This window comes from Ixodes scapularis, unplaced genomic scaffold (genome assembly GCF_016920785.2).
Source record: "Ixodes scapularis isolate PalLabHiFi unplaced genomic scaffold, ASM1692078v2 PGA_scaffold0__279_contigs__length_252992795, whole genome shotgun sequence".
Classification (NCBI taxonomy): domain Eukaryota; kingdom Metazoa; phylum Arthropoda; class Arachnida; order Ixodida; family Ixodidae; genus Ixodes; species Ixodes scapularis.
In genome coordinates, this window is record NW_024609835.1 from 215,229,495 (window position 1) to 215,235,009 (window position 5,515).

At 44.0% G+C, this 5,515-nt stretch overlaps 1 pseudogene; it reads right to left on the reverse strand.

Moving 5' to 3' along the window:
* Window positions 1-745: 745 nt before the first annotated feature.
* LOC120848594 lies at window positions 746-4,301 on the reverse strand (annotated as a pseudogene).
* Between the last annotated feature and the right edge of the window lie 1,214 nt (window positions 4,302-5,515).

The window sequence follows — 5,515 nt, forward strand, 5'->3', positions numbered from 1 at the left end:
CGCAAAACCCGCGTTGAAAAAAACAAAAAAAGTTTAGAGTGACTCGAGCCGCTCCCGCGGCGAACTATGCTTCACGTAAGCATAAACTTGGGTTCGATGCAGGCCGAGGGGTTTTCATTCATAAAATAATTTTGATTACGACTATTTGCAGCGCTAAAAATTTGGAAGCCAAGCAATGAAGACAACGGTGTCCTTATAAATATTATGTACATTTTATTTTAATCTGTCTCAATACGCTGCCGTCGTTATGTCTTTGACTTTTTGGACAACCAGGTGATGGGCAGGGTTTCAGGGGCTGAAAAAAAGAAGTAACGTTATTAAATACACGGCGTGCAAGTGAAACAAAATTGTTTTTCGCGCATAAGAACTTGTTTTGCTTGGAACTGGGGAAAAAAGTGAGTACAAGAAAGGGGAACGCCAGTGCACGGGCAACATAAAGAACGCGCAAAGAGCAGGCAGTGACGAAGCAGGAAAGCACACGGCGGCACTGGTTGAGATGAGGGGTAAACAACAGTACGTCAGCGCATTTGAGGGGCCCTATCCACTTCCAGGTGTAGCGTGGCGCGCATGTGCAGTGGCAAGACGTTGACCGGAGCGGAAAATGAACTCCCTAATGGAATTGAGGATAAACTCGTGAGCGTATTTGACATTTATTTTAGGAGCATTACTTCTAGCTGCTACGCTGCCTCAAGTTTTCGGTCACGATTTCTGACACAAAGCAATTAGAGCAAGGTACACCTTGACTTCAGGAGCCATTTTCAGTGATGGACTCGTCCGTTGCTTGGCTGGACTCCTTCAAGGCTGCAGTTTCAAGGACCAGGCGGCCGATCTTCTGGGTGAAACTAAAATGAAAATAATTTATTACGAGCTTGCACTATCAGTACAATTCGCTGGTCTTGGACATTTAGGTTTTCAATCAAATAATATTCAAGCTTATTACTTAAAACACTGATTAAAAACAGAAGCGGACCTGATAAGAAATAAATTGAGGTTTTCCTCATATTGAAATAATCAACTATTCAGTAGCTTGATTGAGGCCTTATGTTGTAATAATTTCGTTGGCCGAGATAACGCCGAAGATTGCAGGGATTGGCTCTCCTTAGTTTTCTGCCGGGAAATGGCCGCATGTAGTATTTTAGGGGCATACAGGGGATCATTCATAAAATTCATGCACGAGTCAAGCCAACCAGTTACAATTACCACAGGACCTATTAAAGTAATTAAACCAATAGTTCCATTTGAGGGGCGGTTCATTTGCTTAGGGTATCGCCGAGTATATAATAATAATCTTTATTTTGTTGGGTGTCCAAGAACAGCACAAGGCCTAAATAGTGGTACACCGCTCGTCATCAAGGATACATGCAGGAAACAAAACAAGGTCGTGACTATGTACAAATAATTGACTCAAGCCTATGTCGAAAAACAATCAGATCGCTAAAGATATCTACAGCAGATTGATCCAGTTTGTTAAATTCAAGTTGCATTCTTGTTAGTGGTGACGCGACATTCAAAGCAGACGGGTAAAAAGGACTTTGAAATCGATTGGACCGCAAGGGAGCGTGAAAACAAACAGTGCTTAACAAAATTGGTGAGTCAACAGCACCGTTTACAACCTTATGTAAAAACATTAGATCACGCAATCGTCTTCTATCGAGTAACGTACACAACCCAAGTTTTTTAAGTAATTGTTCGTAGCTGTAGTAGCAAGTACGGTCGAAATATCTGTCGTAAATTATGCCTATGAAGCGTTTTTGAACACGCTCAATACAGCATGATGCAGTGAGGTTAATGCAGTTCCATACAGAAGAAGCATACTCCAGCTTCGTACGCACTAGGCAACAAAATAAACGCACAAGACAAACAGGCGAAGAAAACTTTCTCGTGAAACGAGATATCGCCCCAAGGTTTCTAAAAGAGGCGTTGCAGATAGTTAAAACGTGATGATTAAAATTTAACGATGAATCAATAAAAATTCCAAGATCACGAATGACGGAGACTCGGGTGATGACGCTGCCACCTATTGTGTAGGAGAATGCAAGCGAATCACGCTTTCTAGTGAGAGACATTGTTCTTGTTTTTTGTTCGTTCAGTGGAAGATAATTCTTTGCACACCACTGTGAAATTTGCAATGCGTCCTCCTGAAGAAGTACGCAATCGGAGTGAGATTGTACACGTCGAAACAGTTTGATGTCATCTGCATACAAGAGCACTTTTAAATTTTTCGCACAGAGCGAAATGTCATTCACAAACATCAAAAATAATAGTGGACCCAGGTTGCTTTCTTGGGGTACTCCAGAAGGCGATGAAAAATAATCGCACATGGATCCTGACACACGAACATAATTTGTACGACATGTAAGATAACTTTTGAACCATTGGCAGTAAGTCAAGCACAAACCATAGCTATCTAGTTTCGTCAGAAGTGTGCTGTGATTAACCTTGTCGAATGCCTTCGTCATATCAAAGTATATTACGTCGACTTGCTCGCGGTTGCAAACCAATGGAACGGCATAATCTAAAAAAGAGCATAGATTGGTTTCAACTGACTTACCCTTCAGAAATCCATGTTGTTCTGGGTTCATTTTATGTCTAAAGTGCCTGTACAGACGTTTATGCATTATCATTTCAAAAACTTTGGAAAAACTGCACAACAATGAAACGGGACGATAGTTGTTTACAGTACTAGGGTCCCCTGCTTTATTAATCGGAACAACAACAGAGCGTTTCCAGATAGAAGGAAATATTCCTGAATGTATCGATAAATTAAATATGTGTAATAAGACAGGAGTTAGCAGTTCGGCACACCCTTTCACAATAAAACTTGGAATTCCATCTGAACCAGCAGACAGCTTCGATTTCATATTACGAATGCTTTCCCTGATTTCAGGTTCGTCAGTTGGGATAAAAGACAGAAAATCAGATGTGCCATGGCACGTCGCGTTATTGTCAGGGACAGATGCTGATGAAAAACATGATTTAAAATGCTCAGCAAACATGTTGGCAATTTCAATTGAATCACACGTATAGCCAGAACTATTTCGCATCGGTACCACGCTACTATTCCGCTTCTTTTTTCCTACCTCTCTTATATACGTGCTAAAATTTTTAGTATTTTTGGTTTCATATATTAAAAATAACTTTCCTCCCGTAACATTTCAGCAATGTTCACCAACGATAGTTCTGCAAGAGTTAGTCGCGAGATGATGGTCATACCTAAACCTCTTTCAAAAATACTCCAAAAGCCGGGAGACGTCATAATTAAAATAAGAACACCGACTTGACATAAGAGAAAAAACAATTTCATTAGACGTTTCGCCTCACATGCGGGAGGCATCATCAGTAGTTACACAGCAAATGCAAGGTTGAACCTCAAGTCACCCCTATTTATCACGAATGTACGTGTAAGCTTCGTGGAGAGGGCCGCGGTTTTTGTTGCACACGGATGTGTCCCTGGGAACAAACCACGATTCTAGGAGCTTTCGGGGCCCCCATCTGTCCTCCCTCGCCAAGGTCTTCGCGGCCGGAAAGTCGAAAGAATGCCCCATTGTCCACGCATGGTCCACCAGTTCAGTCTTCAGTCGCGTCGCGTGGGATGCGTACGTAACGTCACGCTTGTGTTCTTTGAGTCTGGTGTCTCTCCTCCGTCCGGTTTCACCAATGTAGGACGCTGGGCAGTCACTGCAGGGGATCTTGTAGATAACGTTTTTTTGGACGTTCGCCGGGGTTGGGTCCTTCGGTTTGGAAACGGAATTTCCAATAGTTCTGTATGGCTTGAAAACATTTCGAATGCCAAGGGGCCTCAAAGCGCGACTAAGAGGTTCGGAGAAAAAGAAGTATACGTCGACTTATACTTCTTTTTCGTGTACTTTTTCTTCCCCCCCTTCCCCTGCCGATCATGATGACAGGCGTCCTCGACGAAGTACGTCGACGTATACTGCCGACCGACATGCTCATTCCAATCCAGGACTGCGAGATCGTGTCTGAGGTTGTAGGAGCTAGCGGTCCATATAATGAACTCGCTTGTCTATGTAGATCACTATGGTGTGATTGAAGGACTCCAAGTGGTAGGTGTCTGTTGCTTGGACGTAGTCCCCAGCATTCTTGAAACCTGTTGTAGATCTCAAAAAAGAAGAGAGGAGATTCTCTGCGACTGGATCTTGGGTCAACAACGTACTCGGAACATGCGCCGCCGTCTTACTGGGAGAGTCCTCCAGGCAGTTGGAACGTCGTCCACAACAGTGGTCAACGCAGTTCAGCAGCTTCGTCCTCAGTTTGGTAGCGCTACCATCGCACGTTGCCATAGCAAAATATACATGGTTCCTTACCAACTTGCACTTCTCCGAAAGCTCAGGGTGCCACGTCTTACTTTCACTTTTCTCGGGGCCAAACGCTATCGTCTTCATTCCTTTTGGCGTTCCTTTGGCGGCGTGCCATCTGTCGTTGGAGTTCGTTGTCCCATTACGCTCTCTGACAATCTTGTTGACCGTCGCGTTGCTGTCATGCGAGTGGTCAGTAACGGAAATGTTCCTTTCATCAAAGTACTTGTAGAGCTTTCGCGTTCCAACGGCTTCGTGTTTTTGTGATGTGGGCTCCTCTTTCTTGGTAATATGTACAATCCCCACCGCCTTGTGTGTCTTTTGCCCTAGGGCAATAACGTCAGTATAGAACGAATTTTTTCTGCAGGCATGCCTGGCGTCTGTTTCGATGCTCAGCGATATCGTCGAGGATTTTGGCTGATCTGTTGATCTCGCTTCCTCTTCCTGAGCGGTTGTGAATGACTCCAACATTGAAATCTCCACTGCAGCACCAATCAGTATAGTGAGCTTGTCGAGTGTTCCACGTGAATATCGGACTCCACTGAACAAGCAAAACTTTTCAAATTGAGTTCCCGGCAAACCGCTGCACACGAAGGCAACGGTGTGCAACGGTGTGCAACTGGAGCTCGTATCTAAAACTAAAGTATGTTCATGGGATCTCAATTCTAGGCAAGCTGCGAATCCCCTTGGTGTCACCTTGATGATTACGGCATCTTCTGGACACCTCGGAACATGATCTTGGACAACGTTGACCATCTTGGATAGTGTTGACGAGTCGCAGAGTAAAAGCGATGGTTCCTCCCTGGCCCTCTCTTCCACTAGTGAAGCAGCCTTGTTCACTCGCCGGTTCTCATCATCAACCAGCATCTGTGCTGCTTTTGTGATGACACTATACTTCGTTTCAGCTTCCGTCCGAGCGCAGCCAAAGGCTGAGGGGCGGTTCACAACTTCAGGAAGGGCATTCCTGCGCACCACAATGTAGTCCGCAAAAGTAATATCTTTAAAATATCTGTTTTGTGCGTAAACATAGCACAACATTTCATATGTGTACTGCTGAGAATGATTTGCAACGAAATGAATTAAATATCTGAAGTTTATGTTTTGATTATTAAATGTAAATGAATGTGGTTTGGGGAAAACTCGTACATCCGCTGGCAACACGGCTTCAGCGCTCGGTTCTTCTGTGTGATTTCGTTCCA